Below are 11,957 nucleotides of genomic sequence, written 5' to 3' on the forward strand. Positions count from 1 at the left end.
CCATATTATTGTTAAATATTAATATTAAATATTTTGGTTTTGAGCATGGTTTAGCAAAAAGTTCCCAAAAAGTTTATAGATCGTATTTTATAATGTAATGATTCATTTTCTGATGAAATTGTTTCGAATATTTTTTTTAATGATTCATTGATGGATGAAATTTTTATGGATATTTTTTTTAGTATATTAACTTGTATGTGATAAAGTCAAAAGTCACCTCTTTTTGAGATTTTCATTGGTCAATTTCCCTTAAGGCCATCAAGTTCACCATTCGGTCCCAAGTTAAGGAAATATAGGAGTCATGAAGTGGCATTATCCAAGCGCTTAAATCTTGAAACTTGTTTTTTTTTAGTCACATTATAATTCCTTTCTGTGTAAATTCTCCATGGAAATAGTCTCATGGAGCATGAGGGGCCTCAATAGTAAAGGAAAACAAAGACTCCTAAAAGAAAAATGGTACGCAAAACACCCATCAATAATGTTGATATAAGAAACAAAAATATTAAGTGAGGTTATACCTCATATAATTAGCAAATGGGGGAGGAATTTCTAAGTAGTAGTGATTGATGCTTAGGGATACTTGGGTGGAATAGCTATTAGTTGGAATGATCAGGACATCAAGGTTACCAATATGTTTACCTCTTTTCGCATTATGACAATATATTTTTAGTTAATTGACATCGAGGACTACTACCATGTATCCAATGTTTATGACTCCAATATTGCAAATGGAAAACCTCTATTTCTCAATTCTATTTCCAACACAAGTAATTTATACTCCCCATCTCCATGGATTATTGGGAGTGACTTAAATATTATCAAGTGTCTCAAGGAAAAGAAATGATGAATCACAATGTTTACCAAGAGATTTTGTAAGCTATACCATCAAAGCCCTGAAGTTGTCTGCATTAAAGTTCTCAAGCAATGAGTCTCCAACCCACATGTGGATCAATGAGATGTAATACATGTGTGTGTGGTGACTGACTTAATACATTGTTCTAATAACTCCACAAACTTAAGTATTTCACTCTGTCACATAAATTTATCATAGTGTGACATAAGTAAATCAAGAGTAGACATGAAACCCTTAGGCAACAAACATTCCCTAGATCCTCAATTAGGTGCTTAAATGATGAAGTGAAAATGCAAGGGGAAAGAGGAATTCATGATTTAACCATCACAAACATGTGATCAAGTGTGATTAGGAGTGTATATATTCATATATTTTCCAAAGAGGGAGAGAATACATGAGTTACCATTCATTGGGCCTTATTTTTATTTCTTTTTATTTTTCTTATATATAGGACTTAGGGAATAAGGTTTTCATAAGTTTGGCACAACTCATAGATATAACATTTACATGAATTTTCACTTCAACCTTAGAGTTTAGACTTAGATAAATCATTATAGTGTATCTTTAATGATTTTGGCTTTCACCTTTTTATTTTCTTTGATCACAAATGAAAAAAGGGGAAATATTTTGCCACAAATCTATGAATGCTTAATCATAAAGGCGTCATGCGATGAAAACAAATTAATGATGTTATTCTCTATGAAAATGATGAGTATTCTTGAGAAAAGCTTATGCTTGTGGATGTCTCCTCCCTGGCTGAGACTGAGTGAAGGTGGACACCATATTATCCATGTGTCATGTATTATGGCCAGGACTAACAGTAGAAAGCCTAGTAAAGACACCGGTAGGGAGAATGGTGGATTACATAAACATCTGGGACCAATATTCTTTGATAATTTGTACTTTGAATAGGACTAACCGCCATAAGTCAAGTACATTAATCGAAGATAAGAATAGTCATGAGGATCGACATTTCCTGGTGTCAGATATTATGACAGTAGATTAGGAAATGATCATGTGAGGACATACCTGGTGAACATCCTGGTGGAGTAAGTGTCTAAAGAGGCAGTGGTGTCCAAATTTATGCCACCCAAAATTGTGCTCTGATCTAATGGAGATATAGAACTTGTTAGTCAAGGCTTTGCTATTATGACAATGTTGGTCGTGATGATGTAAATAGTCGTTGATGCTTATCAATCTAGATCCCTTCTTATATGAATATTTCAACTTGAGAGTACTTTTTTGTCTCATTATGAGTACCTCCCTAGTTTAGAGGGAGTGTCATCATCTTTATTATTTTCATCATCACCACCATCATCGTCATCATTATTTTCATCATTGCATTATCGTCATAATCACCATTCATGTCGTCGTCATCGTCATCGTCATCATCATCATTATGGACATTGTCATCAATTGTTCATAATTATAGGTGTCGTAAGAAATATCATCAACCCAAAAAATGTTATGAGTGCTCGAAAAGGGTTGTTAGGACACATGATATATGCAAGAGAAATAACAACTTTATTTTTGAGAGATGATCGATGATCATCATCATCACTACCATTATCATCGTCATTATAATTTTCATCATCCTCGTCATCATAATTAATGTAATTTCTATCATCATTGTTGTCATCTTCGTCATGAACATCATAATCATCATTCATGCCATTATTGTTTTTGATGATGACCAAGATGAAAATAATGATCAGATGATGATGAATTCGAAGACGACGCCAAAGATAATGATTATGATTATGACCATGACAACATTTAAAAATTGGGAAGATTGGCCAAGGTCATTAGCACCGTCATCATCAATGTCATTATAACCCTCATTGTCGTTATCATCCTTGTAATTATCATAATAATCACAATTCATGTCATCGCCATCATCTTCATTATCATCATCGTCATAATTATTGACATTGTCATTAGTTGTGCATAATTGTCAACGTCATAAGAAATATCATCAATGCAAAAAATATGATGAATGTTGGAAAAGGGATGCAAAAGTGAACCAAAAAAATGGGGGCAACAATAGACGTAAAATTAGATGAAGAGTGGACACAACATAAGTAGATGCAAAACAAGACAAAAAAATTGACATAAAGTGGATGAAAAAGTAGATGCAATAGTTTATGCAAATATGACACAAAATAGGATGCAAACATGGATGAAAAAGTGAAAGAAAACATGGGTGCAATAGTAGGCATAAAACTTAGTATGAATTATGGTGAAAAAAATGTGGATACAACAACGAATGCAAAAAATGACACAAACTTGGATGCAAAAAGGAGGAATACTTGGATGCAAAAAGGGATGTAAACATGGACCAAACATGGGTGTAATAGTGGACACAAAATTAGATGCAAAATTAGACGCATCAGAAGTGGATGTAAAAGTAGATGCAAAATGGGATGCAAAAAACATAAACAATATTTGATGCAAAAGTGGAAGAAAATGTGGGTTTCAATGATAGGCACAAGATATGGCACAACAAAAGTGGATGAGAAAGTGGATGTAATAACAGATACAAAAAATATACAAACTTAGATGCAATAAGGGATGCAAAAGTGGATGAAAACATGGGTGCAACAGGAAAAACAAAATTGGATGAAAAATATGGATGTAATGGAAGTGTATGAAAAAAAGATACAAAATAAGACGCAAAACCCAACATAAAAGTGGATGCAAAAATAGATGCAATATTTGATGCAAATGGATGCAAAATTGGAAGCAAACGTGGGTACAACAGTAAGTACAAAACATGGCACAAATTGTGTCACAACAAAAGTGGATGTAATGATAGATGCAAAAAAAGAAGCAAAATAAGATGCAAAAAGGGATGCAAAAGTGGACGTAAACATGGGTGCAACAATGGATACAAAATAGGATGCAAAAGTTGATGCAACAAAATTCGATGCAAAAGTAGATGTAATATAAGACAAAAAACTTGATGCAAATCTTGACGCAAAAGTGGATACAAAAAGGGATGCAAAATAGATGTAAAAGTCGACTAAAACCTAGATGTATATGATGATGCAATCATGGATGCAAAAGCAAATATGGGTGCAAAGGGAGGTGCCAAACTAGGTGCAAATTATGGCACAAGAAATTTGGATATAATAGTGGACACAATAACAGAACAAAAAGAGGATGTAAATATGGATGCAAAACAAGATGTAAAAGTGGATGCAACAAAAGTAGATGCAAAACTAGACACAAACCTCGATGCAAAACTCAGAGCAAAGAGGATGCAAAAAATGATGGAAAAATGCATGCAAAAAATGATGCAAAAGAGGATGCAAGAGATGATGCAAAAGTTGATGCAAGTGTAGGGTCAAAAAGTGGACTCAATAGAGGATGAAAAAGTTGGTGAAACAAAATTAGGTGCCAAACTTGATACAAAACATGGTGCAAATGATGGCACAAAATTTGGCATAAACCCTGACATAAAACTTGGTGTAAAATATGGTGCAAAACATATTACAATACCTGGTGCTAAACTTGGTGTAAGACTTGGTGCAATACTCAGTGCAAACTTTGCATCAAGTTTTGCACCATATTTGATAAATGGACACAAATAGCACCAAAAAGGGCTTTAGACGCAAAAAATGAAGCAAAAAGGGACGCTAATCACAGGGTTTTGTTGTAGTGCAAGGAGATTTGACCCCGTGACCTCCCAACTAGCAAGGTGCTTAGCAATGAGAACTTGACCAATTGAGCTAACCCTTGGAGCTTCCACGACAAGACATCATCACTCAGAAGAACCTTATCTTTGAATGTCCTACAATTGGTGGGGAACATAATTGTACAATTTCAATATTTAACATTCATAAAATCAACCTTTTTTAAATTTGATTATATGACAAAATATAAGGAACTTGATCAATCATGCAAGTCAATTACCTCAATATCGCCAAGAAACATGCATTCAACTTGCCAAACTTTTCTTTCACGTTGTACAACAATTTCATTGTCCCCAATTGAGTAGACTTTAACTTGTCGCCAGGTTCAAAGAGAGGGGTGGTGGAAGTAAATTCCAGGATTTTGAATAAGGTATTAGTGATATGAGCATCATCCCCTAGCTCATCATTCTGGAATGCGTCTAACAACATTGCCTCCATGGCAGTTGCATCCCATAAGTAATCATCCATACCAACGTCCATTTGATTGCCTCCGGCATTGCCAACTTGTGTTGAAGAACTACTATTGTTGTAGTCATTCCTAATTAGTGAATATGGACATAGTGGGATTTGAATAAGTGGTCAATTCAACCATTCTTTGTATGCTTCCTCTTCAATTCTTCCTCTTAATGCATCGTTCTCTCGAGTTGACATTGTAGTGGGGTGATCTTGAAGATGGTTTGTGGGTTTCTCATCATCACTATAATCCTAATTTCAGAAAATATTGAATGTCATTAGAACAATATCAATGATATTAGTAAGAACGTCAATGCAATTGGTTTGTTGAAATTACATCATACCAAATAATTATTACTGTCATTGATCCAGGATTGCGGCTGGAAGATGCCATGTTCCAATTGGCAGGGTGAAGAGGTTGTTTATTTTCATCTACCAACTGCATGCGATATGTTGCTCCTGATAAGAGCTTTCGACGTTTTTGAAAAATAATATGGAGTAATATTTTCTGCATCTGAACTCGATTCTGAATCAGGTTCTTACAAATTTGGATACATTTTTATTCAAATTGACATGGGTTAAAAAATAAATCAATTAGATAATCAAAATATAAATAATCTCTGAACTTACTGGAGATGGAACAGTAGAACTTCTTGAAGGAATTTGACCAACAATATGGAACGAGCTAGAATTTGAAGAATTGGCCATTTGCAGATATTATTGAGATTTTGTCCATGCATTTGAGAAAAATCAGAAATAAAAATTTATGTGCATATCTAAAATTAATCTTGAGAACCATATAACCACAATTTGAATTTCAATATAGTTTTCAAACATTTTTTCAAGAACAAGGTAACTTTCAGTGAAAAATGTATAGAATAAACTATTGTAATTCATGTGGATGCATCCTAAAGGATGGTTTTTACGTGAAAATAAATTTTCAGATGGTTTTTAAACCAGACCGATGCTCTTATCAGAACAAAGTGCACTAATAGGTTTAAATAATACAAACATCGGGGCATTTAAATAATACCCGCACCGGTTTTTGGCATTCCAAAAAAAAAGGTTATCATATCGGTGCTCTTGTATAAAAATGCACTGATGTGTTTAAAAAAAAAAAAACACCGCTTGTACCTATTTCCTGATTTTAAAAAATAAAAATGAATTCAGACAACTCAGTGTTCTTATACCAATAAGAGCATCAATCCTTTTAAATAGAAATTGTGTCGTTGTGTTAAAAAAAATAACCGCACCGTTTCAAGATTTCAAAAAAAAATAAAAATGTATCATGTCGGTGTGTTGAAAAACTTTGTCGCCCCCACAATGTCGGTGCACTTTTTTTATAAGCGCACCGATGTGCGGAGAAATTGAAGTTAAAAACACTATTTTTTTTTCTTTTTTAAAATTCAAAAATGAACGTCAATTGATTTTTTGAAATCTAATTTCATAAAGTGTTTTAAATAGTAAAAAATTATTCACTGTTTCATTAGTTTTCCCAAAATTTCAAGTGATTTGTAAGAGAGACATCTCAGGAGAATTGTGCAACAGTAGAATACTTTGGAGCAACAAAACTATTTAGAAGATTAGTAGCTGAAAGTTATGGTGATTCAGTCAAAAACCTACATAATTTTATTTTATTTATTGTTTATTTTACTATTAAAAGAATTTATAATTTCTGTTATGGTTTAATTAAAATAGAGATCATTTGCAAGAGAGACGTACTGAGAGCATTGTTGAGCTATAAAATATTTTGGATTTGCCGAAAGATCACAAGTTGAAAAGTATGGTGAGTCACTCAAAACCCTAGATAGAAAAAATCTTAAATTTTATTGTTAAAATATTTTACAATTTCTGTTAGATTTATTCACAATTCAACAAAAAAAAAAACTTGTATAATAAAAAATTTACTATAGATTTTGTTAGGGTCCTATGTTTAGGAATTTTGCTCATGTTAGTCTTTCTATGTATCTAAGGTCAAATTTGTAAATATTAGTCATGATCATCTGACTATTATTATTTAAAAAGGTCTAGGTTTAGATAAAGTGTCATGTAAAGGTGTCTGTTTTGCTAAGAGTCCAATGTCTAAAATCGTGTGTTTTCCTTACTAAAAGGGTAATAATGGGAAGTCTTTGACCACCTTGGAAAGAGTACAAAAATCATGTAATACAAATCCTTAAGTTATTATGAGTTAGTCATCATCCTTAGTCATTATAAGTGGGTCACCTAAGTCTAGAGGCTATGTCTACATCAACGCAATCATGAGATGATTTAGGTGCAGATTTGAAGACTCTTTGGAGTTAGTTTGAATGTCACTTCAAGGATAACTCATGATCTCAGCGGGAAATAACAGTCAGAAGGACAGTCCTTCCCTTTTCCCAAAGTGTTTTGTTTTCAGAAGGTGTTGCACATTCATGATTTCCTTTTCCTATCACGATCAACGCTCTCATTTCCACTCCAAGCCATTATGCATGTCTATTTGAACATTTATCTCCATTCCACAACTCTCACTTCTTCACCATTTTCATCGGAGGCTCTCGTTTGCTCAATTTTATTTGTTGCGAAAGGGAGGCAAGGGCGCTGCGAATTCACACAGTGCTACAATTCTTGCATGCCAATGGTCAAACTTTCTTCACAGGTGAAAATACAGGTCTATCTTTGTTCCTCAGTTTTGAATGAACTCTCAAATTGCATGTAGAAGCTAGAAAAAACCATAAAAATCCTGCAAGAGTGATAAACTCACCGTCGCTACTCTTCAGAAATCGCTATGTTTTTTCCTTTGCGTTGCATTTTGTCCTAATTCACTATGATTCCACACAATGTGTTATATTCCTCATTTGTCGCTGCCATTTTGTTTTTTCTCTGTGTGAACCTCAACATACAATAGGTTTCTTAGGTTTAAAACTAAATCAAAGATGCTTCCCTTAAGTGCCCATGCTTGAAAGTGTTTGAAAAATCAATTACCTTCAGCGCTGCATTTTTGGCTTTTGCGCTGCGATTGTCTCTTTTAAATTATCTATCAACAGTTGTGAAATTGCAAGTTCTATAGGGTTTTCTTGAAGATGTATGCATTGTTTAAGTTTTTGTGAAATTGCTTGTCTCTTAAGGAATCATCAGAGGTTTTTAATATCATAACACCTCCATTAATACACAAAGCCAATTGCTCATAACCCTAAAACTATTCACTATTGCAAAAGAAAGATCATGTCAACTCCAGAAGAAAAGAAGCATAAGGGAGGTTCCATTATGCGATTTGAGCCACAAGATATCACAACCATCAATGCAAAGCCAACCATCATAATAACTTTTGAACAAGTAGGGTGTATGAGGTTTTGTGAAAGGATTTAGGGTTATCATCTACAGTTGACAAAGGAGTTTTCTAGGAGTTTTGATGGTTTGCAAGCAAAGGTGGGAACACTAACTTTTCCAGTCTCTTCTCAATCAATAGTTGAGGCTACTAAGATCCCTTTGAATGGAGAGGAGTGGTTCAAAGGTATGGAGTTTAATTTGGCTGATTTCAAAGACTTTCTCAAACCAAAACACTGGAAAGGATATGGTTTTGTTGTTCCAAGAAGCCATCTACAAGACCATCATAGTAAACTGTTGGAAGTGATTCAAAGGTACTTCACATGTGAAGGGAGGTTCAATAAAGTGTATCACTATCACATCAGGCTCTTAATGCATTTTACTAGCAAGAAACCTTTGAATCTTCCTTATTATTTGTTTAGGAGTCTATGTAAGATGGCTGACATAGTTCAAGCAAAAGGAAATCACATTGAAGCCAGTTTGTTTCATTTTTCATTAACTAAATTGTTGGTGATAAAGGAGCTTGAGAGGAAGGAGCAGTCATGGTAGGAATTTTTGGTTTCTTCAGGATGGGTAGCACAATCTTCAAATATCCAGAAGACCAAGAAAGACACCTCATTTGTGATTAAATAAGCTTCACTTACAACAACAAGCTTAGTAAAAAAGCCTTTGACTAAAATCAAACCAGTTGATAAGAGAAGTGCTAAGAAGCTTCATTTCTCACCTGAAGCAGAAAAAGTGGTAAGAGTACCAAGAACAAGAGCTTTAGCCAAGAGATTTCCTGTAGGTAATCCATCTACACCGATTCAAATTGTGGAATCAAAAAGTACACATAAGGAAGCAGAAATTGATGAAAGGGACTAAAAAATTGGAAATTTACAAGATCAATTGGACAAGGTCCATTTGACAATATTTGCAGCAAGAGAATATGGAATATAGGCATAAATTATTACAAGAAACTATTCGACCTTGTGAAGGAGAGCCATCAAAGAAAACATTAGCACATGCTGACAGAGGCAAAGACAAACTGGTCATTGATGTTGAAGAGTTAAAGGAGGCAGTTGAGTAGTCAAGGAGACCTAAAACTAGGTTTGCTTCCAAGGTGAAAATGCAAGTAAAAGAGACTGTTCAACTTGAATACAAAATGGTTTTTGATGAGCAAAAAGAATTTGAGAAACTATTGGAACAACTTGAAGGAGTTCAACAGCAGGTGGATCATCTTGCAAAAAAGGATGACAAGAATAAGTTGTATTTATTTAGGCAATTAGAAGTTGTTGAACCTACCCTTGACAAAGCTAAATATAAGTTGAAGTGGACTTGTTGAAGTGGCGCTTTCCTTTGCATAGGCAAGTGAAAAGTTTGTATGTTCAGAATTTGGCGTTAAAAAGAAGACTCAAATTGGTAAAGCATGAGCTTACTGAGGCCAAGCAATCTGGAAGAAAGAGGAAGGGAGGCAAGTTGGAAATACTAGCAGAGGCTAGTACAAAGGTAAATCTTCAGTAGGAGGGTACCACTCAACTCTAAAGTTTTATCTTTTGCTCATAAATAAGTTAGTTTTAGTTAAGGTTGTAAAATACAACAAGGACTTACTGCACTTTTGTATAATCTTTGGTACTGGTGGGATAGTGAAGTTTTGATTGTCATAAGAGGAGTTATATGAAGGTTACAACATTCACATTAATGCTTCCAACACTTTATATCAGGAAAAGTCACCATATGTTCATATTTTTATAGGCACTGTGAAAGGAGACAATATCACTGCAAAAGTGGGGGGTAGTCCAAAGGGAGGTTTGCAGCACTTTGAATCTTATCTAAGAGGTTCAGTACCATCACAGGGGTATTTGAAGCATACCCATTTGCTCCATTTTGACAGAGCAAGGTTGAAACCATACAAAACATGGAGGCTACCTCAATTTGCTACGAAACTGGCTAATGTGCTACAAGTCTGGACAATCAGCACCACTTCATTTCAAAATTCAAATTTTTGTCTTCTATAAGTAGTTTGGATCAAGTATATAGGTGTAATATTGTCTTAGGAGGTGTAGTTAATATTTATTTGCAAATATTCCAAGTTGGTGATGTTTTAGGCTTGTATTGGTTGCGAGGAAAACCACTCCTATTTTTCAGTATATGCACTAAAACTTTGGTGTATTTAGTTAAAAGTTTTTTTGGTCAATGATTTCAACCACCTAGAGTGGGAGATCGAACCTCATGATGTATATAGAGATGAAAAACATGGTAATGGGTTCTGTTGGTTAGATTAGAGAAGAACATACTTTTTGTGCACTGTATTTCCTGGAAAAAACCTTGCTAGTGAATGAATGGAAGTTAGAAGGTGATTTGCAGGGATTCCCATGTCAGAATCTTGGTGGTTTGTGCTCCTTTTATCTTGTAGGTTGTTTCATGTGTTTAAACTTCTTAAATGTATATCTTCTCGCTTGGAAAACCAGATGTTTAATTCATAATTCATCTTTCATGGTGCTCTGATTTAGTTTTCCAAGTTATCAATGTTTTCATCTTAAAGCAACAATTTAGAATTCATCTATGGTATTGATGCTCTATGTGTTGTCTTTCACCTTTCTACACTCACCCTCTACAATGATTTAACCTAAATTCCACCACCAAGGCTGCCTACCTTGCCCCTGTGGAGAAACCCTTTCTCTCTTCATCATCTCACTAGACAAAAATAGATTTGACATGACTCCATGCCCAATGGATCTGTCTCTTTTATCATCAACAAACTATTGAAATAAACCTTTATTTAACTTTATACCTAGTCTAATATCAGATCAATTGAGTAATCTAAGTGAGAGAGCCCTCTCCAAGGCCATAAGGGCTAGATTCTGGCCTAGAAGTGGTTTGTGGTTACCTTTGGAATTTCTCTCTTTAGGGAATTTACAAAGTGCTAACATACTTTACTAGTAAACAAATTACGATCTACTTTACTATTTAAATTTAATTAAAATTTAAGAAAAAAAACAAAAAAAATCCAATGTTTACCTTAAATTCTTGCTTCTTCCTACAAAATTTCACCTTAGGGTTTAACTTCCTCTACCACTTCACAATTAGAGTTTTTCAATTTAGGGATTTTAGATTTAACGGGTTTGTGTACTTACTATATATAGCTTGTTTGACATGTAAAGTAAGGAAATCAATTATTGAATTAGATCCAAACCCTATCGACCGTCTCTGTTTTTTTAAACGATTATATATTTCATGATGCACCCACTGTAATATGGCACACTGGTGCTCCTCGTATAATAAAACGCACCAACATATTAGAACACTCTCGATTCTATCTAGTCTGTTAATCATTGCTCCCAGTGTAGTATAACGCACCGATGCACTTCTTCCAAATAGCACCGTTAAATCATTTTGGTGAGTTTATCCTTACAAATCACATCATAATAATTTAAAATTATTTAAAAAATAATAATTTTCCATGACGGTGCACCTGAACAATTAAACGTCTGATTCATTTACTGTTCTAAACACACCGGTGGGTTTATCTAAATAAACACACCGGTGGGTTTATCTAAATAAACACACCGGTGGATTTATCTAAATAAACACACTAGTTACCAGATTTTTTTTGGTTGGAAACTATTTGATTTATTTGTAAAATATATTTAATAACTTCTATATTGAATGCT

The sequence above is a fragment of the Pinus tabuliformis genome, chromosome 6 (genome assembly GCF_031772625.1).
Source record: "Pinus tabuliformis cultivar Carrire ecotype Pingquan chromosome 6, CPIR1, whole genome shotgun sequence".
NCBI classification, from domain to species: Eukaryota; Viridiplantae; Streptophyta; class Pinopsida; order Pinales; family Pinaceae; genus Pinus; species Pinus tabuliformis.